Source organism: Podarcis gaigeae, assembly GCF_964106915.1.
Source record: "Podarcis gaigeae genome assembly, chromosome: 2".
NCBI classification, from domain to species: domain Eukaryota; kingdom Metazoa; phylum Chordata; class Lepidosauria; order Squamata; family Lacertidae; genus Podarcis; species Podarcis gaigeae.
The window spans coordinates 37338289-37352065 of record NC_139679.1 but is presented as its reverse complement, the minus strand read 5'-3'; the positions used below and the strand labels follow the sequence as shown (position 1 = coordinate 37352065).

Here is a 13777-nt window from a genome sequence, read left to right as displayed (position 1 = left end):
TCTGGCCATTTCCAGCAATTGGAATGCAGAAGCATTATTGCCTCTGGTTGTGAAAGCACAGCAGAGCCATCATAGCTAATGGCCATCGTGCTAGATTGCATGCTTCGGCTGTTGGTGGCACAAATCATTCTGCAGAAACCATTTCCAGTGATCTTTGTGCCAAGATGTTTGATGCTGCAGCAAGAAGAAAACACTGGTGTTGTGTATTTTTTATCTAGAACTTCAGTTAACTGTATCAATTTTTCATTGTATCCTGTAGCTTTACTAGTCTTTTTTATTATTTTGAACTTGACCCTTTGATAATAACTTGAGAATTGACATTGGAAACAGGCAGGTATGTCTGAACTTGAAAATGTGCTGCCTGTTCAGTAAGAGAAGACTTGTGAAAATACTCTGGTGGGGCAGCAGATTTCCATGAAAACATTTCCTTGTATTGTACACCACTGGGCCTCATTAAAATTTCTTCCTCAGCTGATTCACTCACCACCTCCATGATCTGTTCCTTTTCTTAATGTGAAGCAAAGACGTGAGCTTCTTCTCTCCCCCCTTCCTCAACCCTGCATTAAATGTTAGTAGGTAGGACGGTATAACCTTCCAGGTTACAAATAGTTGGAGTCCAGAGAGAAAAGATGGTTTTTGTTCTGCAGCTGCTGGGTAGCTCAGTCAGTAGAGCATGAAACTCTTAATCTCAGGGTTGCGAGTTCAAGCCTCACATTGGGCAAAAGATTCCTTCAGTGCAGGAATTTGGATTAGATGACTTTGGTGGTCCCTTCCAACTCTACAATTTTATGGTTCTTATCAGTTTTAGGGAAGCAATAGGGAGCCTCGGGTAAAGAGGGCAATTGCTGTCCTCCAGGCCTCACTCTATGGCCCTTAGGAGTCAAGTAATAAACCCCTCTGAGCCATGCCCCCTCTCCAGCCCTTCTTTTCACTCTCCTTGGCTAGAATGGGTCCTTGGAATCTGAGAAAGCTGTTTGCTTTCCTGGGTGGAGGATGGAGGGCTATGAGTGTGTGTGTGTGTGTGTGTGTGTGTGTGTGTGTGTTAAGGAACTACCCCACTGAGTGCACAGGTAAAGCTCGCATTTATAGCTCTGACCTCTTCTGCCTCTGGCCCCACATACATAATTTTTATTTGCATGCTGCCTTTCCACAGTTCAAACCATGCTCAAGGCAGCTTACAACATGAAACAAATACGTGACCACAACGTAACAAAAGTAGCTGTAAACAATAAATTAAACCTTTAAATATACACAACCAAACTGAACAATTTCCATATGAATCAAAACAAGGTCTAAAATAAAGATACAAAAAGACAACAGCAATAATCTCCTCTGCCCTGACCCCCCCCAAAGACCCCCAAACAGCACCCCAGCCTCAGCTGTTGTAGCTGCAGTCAGTCAGGGCCCTACCCTCCAAGGCCAGTGGGAAAAGGCCTGCAAAGTCTTCCAGGACTCACAGCCAAGATGGTCTGTGGCCTCCTCAGCAGCCAAAGCCTATAAATCACTGGCATATGCCTTCACCGCCACCATGTGGTCCTTAGTCTGAGAAAGGTTCCCCACCTCAGTGCTGGATGGTCTCTATTTAGTGCTTGCTGTTTGGGATTCCATCAAAGAGTCCATTACTTTGATGGCGCTTCTGTCCTGGTGTGGTTCCCTCTTGCTCCCTCTTGCTTCCATTTATGTGCTGTCCTTTGGGGCATGGCTTCTGTTGATGAGGGCAAAGTTAGACGTAAGCCAGTCTCATTTCTTGCCCCCCACCCACCGACCCACCCATGAGCCTTCTGCTGTATTCGGGCCTTGCCTGGGTTGTTTCAGACCTCTTTCTTCCCACTCCCACTCTCTGTCATCTTTCTCATCCTATCTCTTGGCTATTTCCTGCTGTGTCTTGTTTTCGCAGGAAGCAGAAGCAGGGGGCGAGGCGATGGTAGTGGCTAAGCAAACATGTTGCTGCCAGCTGCATTTTGGAACACACAGCATTCTAGTAGGGCATTAACATTAACATTATTAGATATTTATATTTCCCTAACTGGGACTCAAGGCGGATTACAGATAAAAATAGGAACAGCTGAAAACAGAGAGGAAAATCATTTTAAAACAATTAAATGTTCATACGAGTTAAAACTCTGTGTGTTTAAAATATACCGATAATTACCTACTGATGAGGGGGAATTAGTGAGACCTTGACATTGTCACAAGCATAAAACCATCCCTGTCTTGGGAGTATTGGATTTGAGTTCACTGAGAATAGAGTCCTCTTTGTGGCCCCATTACAAGTTTTTGGCTGTAATGTTCTTTAATAAGAGCTGGGGGGTGGCAAGCCTCAAAATGGCACTGAAAAATAATACAGAGAACTTTAATGTTTCAGTGCAAATCTTCATTGGGGGGCATAAGAATTCAATTAGCTGAGCAATTTTGCCTCACCAGAATACCAACAAACTGAATTCTTGTGTGTCTGAGGAAGGTTCCTCTGAAACGTGCTGAGCAATTTAATACATTATTAAAAGTTTTCCTGTTTTCAAGAACCCACCCCTCTTGTAGTTGATTTCTCTCTTCCTCCTGAAGTAAGAAATGGTCCTCTTAAAACGGGAGTGTGGCTGCACTGCAGACTGGGGCAACAATGGAATTGTCATGGCTGGCAGTCTTTGAGCCACTGCCATCAATGCAGGCATGGCATATTCTTGTGCTTGCCATGGAATAGTTTATGGAATTCTGCTTCTTGCTTCAGTCCAAGGAGAACAGGCAGGTCTGCTTGGAAACTGGTGTTCTCTCCACCATTCCGCCTTGTTGGCCTTTCCATGAGCCCAGAAAGACTGGCTTATGTCACTCAGTCTTGCCAATATCTTTTGTGACACTGTGGTAGGAAGCTTCTCTCTCTTACTCGATATTTCCTGTCCACCGGTGTGTTTTCTAAACCACCCGGTTGGCCCTAGTATGTTTTACTGCTCTGTAGCGTTTCCCTTTTAATTCTTTAATTTTGGCATTCATTCACCGCTGATATTTTGCTGCCAGAACTCGCATCTTCCTTGCCCATTGACCACACTGGCTGGAGAAACATTTATCTGAAGCTCAGCAGCATATATTAGCATTCAAATTAATTATACTTATTTCTGGTAGAAAATCCTTTCATTGCTGATTATACTCCACGGGGGGCCTTAAAAGGCATTGCTAAACCATACCTTTATTTGCCCGGTGCATTTGGGAGCTCGCTCTGGTCCACAAGTCACAGTTTGGCTGTCCCCATGAAATATTTTCCTCGCGACTCCAGTGTTTGACAGCACAAGGCAGTAGCAGTAAGATGATGGGAAAAACTGGCTGTAGAGGTCTGCTGTGTCCAGAAATGTGTACTGTACATACACAGTCGTGGGAGGAGTGTGTTGAAACACTAGCACTGACATCACTACCACAAATTTAACCACACTGAAACTTGCAAATGAATGGGTTCCACCCCACCCCCTTTCCTGGAATAAAAAGAAGAAACCTCTATATGCATTTGAAAGCCTTCTTTGATGAGCCTGCCTTGCTGCCGCCCAGATAGTCTGTTATCATCGGGAATAGGACCTTGGTGATGACGCCTGGGTGACAAGGAGACACTTGATAGGAAAGGAGACTGGGTAAGAAGCAGTTCTTTGAAACCAGCTGCGGGCGTATTGCACAACAGTGATGAATGTATGTGAGTTCACTTCCTACATTTCATTCTTCCAGAAATAGCTGTTGTCGGTGACATTTTTTTTAAAAGGTCAGTTCTTTGTGCTGACTGTATTTAACTGTGCTTTACGATGACCTATGTTGGGGAGGGAAGGAGCTTTGACGGGGCATTAGACAGAGGAAGGTGGCCGCTTCAGGCGGCTGATTTTGGGTGCCATGAAAAGGCAGTAGTAAATGGTTGCCTAGCTTGTTATGATGTTGTGTTTTTACTGTCAGGGCGGGGGAGAGACACTTGTGGAATTTTCTGTTTGGGGTACCAAAATAACTTGGCTTGGTTTCAGATAATGCACACCTTGGCTTTCAGGGAAGGGACACTTTTGCTGCTTCACTCCAGGTAGCAAAATGCTAACAGCTTTTCAATAACATGTGACAATTCTGCCTCATTTTCAACACTTGGGATGGCAGTCCTGGAAGGAATCCTACCTTCTTCAGTAAAAGTTTCCCAACCTCCCATGGTTAATGTGATTTAAGTGAAATCTTTGTTCCAAATATTCCAGTTTAAACCCTGAATGTGTAAAACCCAGTTCTTTCCTCAAAGTCCTCGCCAAAAACCTTATTTTCTGAAGGATATCTTTATTACCTTGCCTACTTTTTCATTTGGGCTTTTAAGTTCAGTGGTTTTTTTCTTTTTAGTTTTAGAAGCTAGAAAGAATATATACTGAGAAGCCACAATGAGGCATTCTCATTTGGTTAGATTAAAAAAGTGTGAACTCTTTTCCAGGATTTGTCATACATTCATACATTCATGCAAGCAAACTGAGGCAAGGGTCGGTTGTATGCAAAACATACACTGAGTTAAAAAAAATAAACTTGGCTCTTCCTCTTTGTGGCGATGGTTTTGCAGCCTGCCAGTTGTCAAAGAAAGAATGTCTTTTGCTGAAGGGGGACAATACAACTTGCCTCAATGTGTTCAAACAAGTCTTCAGTCCCCTGGTGCCAGATGGGAGCACCAGCATTTGGACCTCAGCACCAGCAATGAGCAGGCATGGCCATCCATTTAAAACTGACAAGACAGGCAGAATTTTATTATTACTATTATTATTTCTGGGCACCAGGAGTAGCAAGCTAGGATTAAAATTTATTGCCTCTGTTGGCAAGTGGCACTGGTCTCCATCATAACATCAAGTTTTGACAGCAATAGTAAGCTGAACTTCTTTATCTTGTTTTATTGGGCCACTGGGATCCTAGTCTCTCCAATTGGAGTCTGCTGGGATCATACAGTTTATTTTGAGACCCTACATTCAACTCTGTGCAGCTGTTTCTATAACAATGACTGATTTGATTTGATATATTTTTATTGTTTCTATGGTGTCTGGATTGTTAGATACCTGGTGTAAATTGGTTAGCTGAAAACTTACCTGTGAAACTCACCTTCATCTCTGCTAGTCTAGCCTCCCTCACTTGTGTCTTCTGGTTCATAGTGTACTCACTTCCACACAATTTCGTAGCTCATTAGAGAGACTTCTAGGTTGAGGTCTGAATATTCTGTTGCTAACAAATTTCTAAAAGCCGTGTTGTTATTATTTTTATTCTGCGGCACAGCTCTGTGATGTGTCCCACAGGTGGCAGCCAGTTTTGAACTTCATTTTTATGTGCATAAGAAAAAGCAGATTAGATCGTGCATGTTCCACTTGGCTGCAAACAACTGTTAAAGAACTTGGTTTTTGTGACTCTCAGGTGTTGGTTTCATATGCAAACTTAGACCTCCTGGTGATTGGGCCTAGACAATAGCCACTTCACTATTGGGCTTGGAAATAAAAGAGGTATTCAGATATGTTCCAAATAAGTTGTCAAAAGTGTCTTAAAGCTTTCCCCCAAGTTATTGATGCTAGCTGCTCGTTTTGGTTGCAGTGGGTTGTAAATGCATTAAAACTAATGGACCTAAGTCATGTCCATTAATTTCAGCGCTGCGACTCGGAGTACAACTAAAGTTGGCTGTCACCCAGTGTCCTTTCCCCCAGAGGATTTTAGAAACTGCTTTTCTTAAAGTGCACCGAAACTTACCAGGTGTACTCCATCAAAATAAAGCAATCAATCTCTCAAGGAAAGTCCCTAGTCATGCAAAACCAGGGTTGGTTTTTTTTCTGGCCTTATTTTCATGCCTTTTAACCCTTATGCTTCCCTGTCACACTTTGAAAACATAAATCTGAGCCATTTCGTATCAGGATTCCATTTTGTAAGGAAATGGGTGGAGATCTTCACTGTAGAAACTGTATCTGATCAAGGAACATATTCTTGAAAAGCAGAGTTTTGAGGAAGATCTTAACGTAAGAAGATAAAGGAGATCCAAGTTAAGTGGTCTGGGCAGAGGCAGTGGCGGAGGAAGCGGCTGCAGTAGGTGTGGGCCGCCCCGGGTGTCACCACTAGGGGTGTGTGTGACAAAATGCTGGGTGGCACTCACCATGGGGCCTGCAGTGCGCCTGAGCCACATGTCTCTCCTGGGCAGAGGGCCCAGTATTGGATAGTGGCAACCTGTGCTTTAGCCTTGATGTCTTGGGCTGCTTTAGGGAGTTAAGCACAGTATCTTGTTGGGGCAAGGCTGCTTAGAGGTCTGTTGTGAGGGAGTTGTGAAGCACCCAGCCCAAAAGTTACTTCAGTGTCTGGCATTTCTCTTGGGAGTTTTCAAGGGCAAGGCTTTCTAGTACTAACCAAATGAGGAATATATGATATTTATTATTTTTACTTGGTCACCTCTTCCTGTTTAAAGGAGCTTTGCTAAATGCCACCTGCTGTGTGTATTTTAATATGGTACATATTTTGTCTTTTGGATAGCAGAGAATGAAATGCTGCCACCACCACCCCTAGTTTGTGCTGTCCCTTTTTACAAGACAAGGAAGTCACTAATTCCTATCTCTATTTTTTCTTTATGCTGGAAATCAAGAGAGTGTTCCTACCTCACCCCCCTCACCCCCACACCCACCCCTGCTCTGCCCTGGTACAGTACTCCATTGGAAAGTGCAGTTGGAGTACTGTACCAAAAAATGGAGAAGGATATTGAAAACAAAATCTTTCATTTAATTACACAGTGAAATTTTGTGATCACCGTCAGGTTTGCAGCAGCACAGTCTTTGTTTTAATTCTGGAGCGTTTGCCTTGTTCAGTTTTTATTTACAGTATTTAAAAACAATAGTATCAAATGTCAAGGTCCTGGGCTTCTTCTTTTAAATCCTTCAGTAACATTGTGCCACATCTGCTTAAAGCCCAAATGTATACAAGCACAGAGATTATTCACAATGGCAATAACTCATGATAATCATCCTATCTCTGTTCTGCTAATTTATTTCATTGCCTGTTACTGCATTTGTGAGGGTGGGGCTCATCGTACTTGTATACACACTTTGAGTTTTGCCCAGACATGTTTGAGACTTAAGTCTCTTGCACTGTATGGCCCTTTGGCTTCACTGAGTACATATGTGTAATATTTTTATTGCACATGCACACAGGTGTAATGTAAATCTACCAGCTAATTTAGCTCCATAATTTAAGTGGGCTCTGTTCAACAGCAGCTTTCACTGGGAATTGAGGTGACACCCGGCCTGTTTCCTAGAATTGTTGGTTTGTGTCTTGGTTTTGTTCCCTCCTATTATGTGTTTCCAGCTCAAAATAATATACTCTCCCTTCGCTGCTTCTGGTAATGTGATGCTCCGAAACATCCTTGTCCTTGGGCCAGCATGAGTAAGGAATGTCACCCTGTAATTGCCCTTAAGCCTTCTGGCTACCGAACAGTGCAAACAGGTGCTGCCTGGGTAGGCTTCGGAGAGAGCTGTGTTGGGACTTGTTGAATGAAACTTCTCCAGTAGGCAGGGATTCCCCATGTATTCCTTGGGGCGAGGCTAGGAGGGTAGGTAGGATTTTTCTTTAGAATTTGCCTGCTTCCCATTCCTAGCATTGGCCCTTGTCCTGTTATTGTTTTTGGAGCTGATTCAATTCTTGGCTTGGCACCTGCTTGACAGAATATATTTGAGAAGGGTGGGAAGTGGCTGCTAGCTGTGGCATGTTGCTGCAACCCTGAATGCTGTTGGACAGGGAGGAATAAAGCTGGTAATTAGAACAAAAACTGGGAAGTTGATGTTACAGATAGGTAGCCGTGTTGGTCTGCCATAGTCAAAACAAAAAAAATTCCTTCCAGTAGCACCTTAAAGACCAACTAAGTCAGTTCTTGGTATGAGCTTTCGTGTGCATGCACACTTCTTCAGATACCAGTGTTGATGCCAATGATAAAACTGTGACAAACCTGCATCTGGGCTGTACCACTTCAGGCTATGGAAAGGGGCTCATGCGGTAGTATGTTCCACCATTTTAAAAAGCCACCTCTCCAGACAAAAACGGAACAGAACTAGATGTCAGGAAGAATGGTTTTAGCCATGTCCCTGTTGCATTATAGAGAGAAAGGGTGAGGTGGGGGGAAAACTGGGCCTTGGCTGTATAGCGGGGTAGGCAACATAAGGCCCCTGGGCCGGATGGGGCCCAGTCACCTTCTCAATCTGGCTCATGGACGGTCCAGGAATCAGCGTGTTTTTACATGAGTAGAATGTGTGCTTTTATTTAAAATGCATCTCTGGGTTATTTGTGGGGCATAGGAATTTGTTCATTTCCCCCCAAAAAATATAGTCCGGCTCACCACATGGTCTGAGGGACGGTGGACCAGCCCATGGCTGAAAAAGGTTGCTGACCCCTGCTGTATACCCTCAAAGAGTTTCAGCTGGGGCTTTTGGGTTCTTTCAAATACAAAGAGATGGTTGGGGGCCTTGAACCAAAAAACCTTAAGAGACAAAGTATATGTTTAACTCTGTTTTCCTTAGATAGCAACTGAACTCTTTAATAATATGCTCCCTGCAACGAGAAGTTCCGGGGACAGCGCTAAAGGCTTCAGTTTTCCTCTTTGGATGGTCTCTCATTTTTTAGTTGCAAATGTACAAGTAAAGCACTGTAGAAGCATACAGTCACTCCTGTGACAGGCAGCAGATCCCCAGAGAGCCACTTAAGCTGACCCCACCCCAAGGCTCAGTTTCAGTTAGTTCCAAACTAGAAACTCTCAGCCCACTCTTTTTCTGACACTGTCTCTGACAGTTCTGAGGCAACTGTCGGGGATTTTTACACACACATCTTTCTGCAGTGTCTTTGGTTTGAGGAGCCACCCCCTACAGTTGGATTACCCATAAAGCCCTCCAGATGTTGTTGGCCTCAAAATCCCATCAGCCTCAGCCACCATGGCCAGTGGTGTGGGATGAAGGGAGTTGTAGTCCAGCATTACCTGAAGGAGCGTCTCCACCCCCATCGGACACCAGACACTGAGGTCTAGCTCCAAGGGCCTTCTGGCAGTTCCCTTACTGCAAGAAGCAAAGCTACAAGGAACAAGGGCCTTCTTGGTAGTGGCATCCGCCCTGTGGAACGCTTCTCATCAGATGTCAAGGAAAGAAACAACTACCTTAATTTTAGAAGATATATGAAGGCAACCTTGTTTAGGGAAGTTTTTAATATTTGATGTTTTATCGTGCTTTTAATTTTCTGTTGGGAGCTGCCCAGAGTGGCTGGGGAAACCCAGCCAGATGGGCAGGTTATAAATAATAAATTTATATTACTGTATTATCCCCCATCCCAACAACTGTTCCACCAAAAGGCATCACTGTTGTCAGTTGCCTCTTCTCAAGCTATTGCTTGGTGAAGGATACAGGAGATTCATTTAATGTGAAAGGAGGAGGGAAGGGGAGGTTGTATCCCAAGTATAGTTAAGAATTTGGAGAGCCACCTCTGTGCCACCTCCAAGTGTCTCCATCTCTCCTTTCCACTTGCTACTACCAAACCTTACAGGTAACTTTGTGCTTTCTGGATTTTCAAGGCTTGCAGTCTCCCTCTCATTTTGCCTGACTACTTGTGCATGTTGTGTCATGAAATGGCTGGTCACTGGCTGCGTACTTTTCGCTTGCCACTTTCAATGTCCTCCTCTTCTTCTTTTGAAGCTTTCATTCCTCCTGTAGGTAAAAAAAAATAAAAATCTCAGGCACTCATTGTCCTTAGGCTTGCCAGTGAGTCATGTCTGCTTTTCTCCCGCCAGCCCAGCCACTCAGCTGTGGCATCTCTATAAGCTGGCATTGTGAAAGCCGTCTTGGTTTGGCACAACGAACCGGGCAGGACCTTGCATTGTTATGGAAACCAGCTGAGATATGTCAGCAATGTTGGTAACATGGCAAAAGGCATCTCGGACATCTGTTCTGCTGTTGCTGACCTTGTTCTGATAAACCGTTGCACGATCTCTTACTTGTTCTGCTTTCAGTGCCTCCTCTCCTCCTTCTTCCCCCTCTGCTGCTCCAAGGTGTTGACTATTGCGACTGACAAGTCTGGCTGGTGTGCTGTCTCCCTTCCTGAGGGAAAATAAATCTCTCCCCTAACTCCCCACAGAGACTTTGAAGGGGAAACTTTCCATCCAGCTTAAGCCTCTCTTTTGCCTGATGGAACCATTCCAAGGTGTTAGCTATAAACATGTAAGCAAACTGAATAAAGAGCACCAGTGTTTCTCTTGTGCGTGTGTGTTACATGATCAGGCAGCTTTGAAGGATTTCTGCTACCATAGTGCAGTAATGATCTAAGTTTTCAAATTATAGAGCCAAGCCAAATGGCTTTGCTTGATGTTCAAAGCTTATGAATTTTCCATTGGCTGCCAAGTCTTGGCAGAAGGAAGTTTGGGAAATGGAATATTTTTAATAAAAAAGTTGTTTGGGAGTGCATAATGTAATTTAAGTTGAATTTAAATTCAAATGTAACCTGAAAAAACATTCCTTCCTGATTTGTCCTTGCAGTGACTAAGTAATATTCAGTGGCATAATCTACAGTGGGTTATAAAAACCACTTTTGCCTGGTAAACTATTCCTTTATGTGGTCTTTGTTTACAGGCCACAGGCCAGGCTTACGTATTAGTGACTGAAACTTTCAGGGCCAACCACTTCCTATGTGGCAGAGCGCTCAGAATGCTAGGCTACGATTCGTTAAAGTTAACCACAAGCTGTCCCACACACTTTCAAACAAACCATGACTTGTTTCTCCAAAGTTTGGCTGGTGTTTTCCATCTATTCTTGCAATATGTCCTTTAGGCTCGGTGACCTTTAGGTTCACGTGGGCAAGTTAGTGACCAAAGAAACCATGATTAAGGAAGGGTCCTGGATTCACATGTAATGCTAGCCATAGATAAAACAAACCAAGGTTTATAAGAAACCATAGTTTCAGACTGTATTTTGTTGGCAGTAAGCAAAGTCTGGATAAGTCACAGGATGGAGTTCACACATAATAAACCACTGGTTAATAAAATATGCCTTAGCATTAGGTGCAGACCGGTGTTGGGCAACCATGTTAAATAGAGTATTACAGATGCCAGGATGGCCTCAGTAACCCAAGAGGGGGGTGATGTCACATTCTAAAAAACCCTCTAGTTTCTGAGCATGACAGACTCTGTCCATAACAATTGCACATGAGTTCCTGCTCATAGTTTTTTCACTCTAATGCTTTCTGAGGTGGCATAGCGTGGGTTGTCAGTGCCCGGGGGCCACGTGGAGGTGGGGGACAGATGGACAGAGTACGCATGCTCATTCAACTGCCTAATGGCATCCACGTCACTCAGGAGATTGCAGATACAGAGATGAGAAAAGAAGAGTCATTCTGTTTTCTGGAGAGGCCACTTCCTGGTTTGCATGGAGATGCTGTTTTCAATGGAGTCCAGTAACGGGGGTGCGCAGCTGTATTGAGGCAGTACTGGGTGTTTGAAAATTTTCACTCCTAACAATTTTGCGCTCACCCTGTGACACACCCCCCCTCCCGTCCTACACTATGCCAGTGGCTTTATGTTCCTAAAAACATTGTGTCATAAAGAAAATAGGGTGCACATTTGCACATATGAAGATTAGATGCAGAGATAAATGCATGACATGTCCTGAGATCCCTATGGGTTTCATTTGGAGAGTGAGTAGGATGAAGGACTTCTAATTCCAACAGGTATTAGCACTCTCGAGCCCTGGGAAATATTGGTGGGGCATTAAGTTCCATTTCTTTATGTCCCTGTGCATCCAGCTGTAGACATTTCCTGCTCTCCTGTTTCTGTGACCACAGTGGACAGCATAGGCCATGCGGTGGTCTCATCGAAGGACAACTTCAGAATCAGATTGTCTATCCGTTCGACAGGCATCTCACTGTACCCTGAGACAAATTCTATCTCATAAAATACCTCCTCACTCATTCCTGATTGGTTGCTTGCCCAGATGTGGTACATTGCTGACTGTGTGGATACAATAGGTAACAGGCTCTCCACATAGTTGCAGTCATCCGTTGAAAAGTATGTAAGCGACCACCATTATAGCTAAATAGCACCTGCCACTATTGCTAATGATACTTCCTTGGTTACACAAATATGCCTTGGTTATACAAATATTGTTGCTGTTTGGTGGTGCGTTGTTATTGTTTTAATAAGAAAGTTTGGGTCCATCTAGGATCTCGACTGCCTTTTCCCAGTAGCTTATGAGTCAGGGGATTGTGCCTTTGGAAGTGAGGACTCTTGCTAATTTGCTAGTAGTGCTAGGAAGGAGGTTGGATTGAAGTGGAAAGTGAAGCTGATCCTCTCCTGATGACTCAGTTACATCATGGAAAATCTCTAAGGCAATCCTGAGAACTGGGCTTGGGGTTGTTCTTGCACAATCTCAGCCAGTCTCTCTTTATTTCTTACTCTCTGTCTTTTGGTGTCATACACTTTCTGAGAGAATGAAAGGGTAAACTATACCGCTTTGCTCAGCCTGACCTAAAGCCTCATGCGCCATGAAGGAAATTAAGAGTTAACTCATGAAAGTGATGCATAGAAATTCTTGGGTTTTTGCTTTAATACCGAAGTCGCTGAGATTGATGACCTATCTAACATCATGCGTTTCATATGACATGAACATATGTGTACAAGAGCATGTATGGTTATAGAATCATATAGAAGTGTAGAGTTGGAAGGGACCCTGAAGGTCCTCTAGTCCAGCCCCCTGCAGTGCAGGAATCCTACCCACAGCTGTCTTTGGGCGGGCTCGAACCTCCAACCTTTTGGTTAACAGCTGGATGCACTGACCCATTGAGCCGCCTGAGGGACTCCTATATGGAAAGGGATGCTTCCAACAACCAGCTGTTAACACTCACAAGACAGGGAAAGCCCTGGGGAAACAACAACACTCCTCCTCCTCTGCCAGCCACGTAGACTTGCACCTGGTTCTCTGCACTTGTTCAGCGGCATCAACCAGGTGAATGTAGATAACTAGTAGGGGCTGGAGTGCAGTGCATTTTAAAAGCTGCAGGAGCACTTCCAATCTTCAGAATAAGCGCTTCATGCAGAAGTGGCCCTTAGAGCCAACTTGAGCACTGCTGGAGTTTTGTCTGCACTGCATTTCTATTCGGGGAGATCATGAAGGTGGAAGGTAAAGCATGACAGTACGTGGGGTTGTTTGACACAAAACTGCTGGAAAGACTGTCTGCATGGCAGTTTGTATGGCAGTTGTGCCTCTTCCACCAGCCCCAAAGACCTCTGTTGTTTGCTGATGCTGCTTCCCCGTTATGTGGGTTGAATGGACTATAAACATTTCCTTTCCCCTCGAAGTTCGGAGATGGCTCTGGCTATAAAGCATATTATGGATGACATAAGCAGCTTGAGGCGCCAGTTCCCTCGGTGCACCATTGACATGAGCTCTCTTTGCTTGCCCACTCAAGCACTTCTGAGAATTGCCGGATAGGATGCTCATTCCCCCTGGATGCTTCTGGTCCTGGGTTATTGATTATGGTGCTCTTCTTGCTGAGAGGGACCTCCTTAAACATTTATGGTCTCATCATCTCCCTTGAAATATATGGGGGTATCTGTAATGCGCTCCCGGTGGGATACTTTGCTACAGAAGCTGCTGCTCTTCCCAAGCCTCAGAACATAAGGGGAATCTTATTGCAAGATAGCCATAGCCTTTCTTTTATTTTCTTTCTGTCTGTATTTATACCCCACCCTTCGAATAAGTTGTTAGGGCAGCGTAAAGTAAAATATTCGGGAATTTGTTAAATAACAATTACGTTAGAA

The 13777-nt window shown here is 44.1% G+C and overlaps 1 protein-coding gene across 4 annotated transcripts in view; it reads left to right on the top strand.

Moving 5' to 3' along the window:
- Positions 1-13777, top strand: part of RHBDF2 (rhomboid 5 homolog 2) — a 59830-nt gene that overhangs the window by 16664 nt on the left and 29389 nt on the right. Inside the window, exon 1 of one of the 4 annotated variants that reach the window (XM_083725823.1) lies at positions 3535-3666. The exons of 2 other annotated variants lie outside the window; for them this stretch is intronic. The gene's annotated coding sequence lies outside the window, so the exon portion shown is untranslated. Of the gene's footprint in view, positions 1-3534; positions 3667-9751; positions 10188-13777 lie in introns of those variants that run through there. One more of the 4 variants, XM_083725824.1, reaches the window with a different exon arrangement.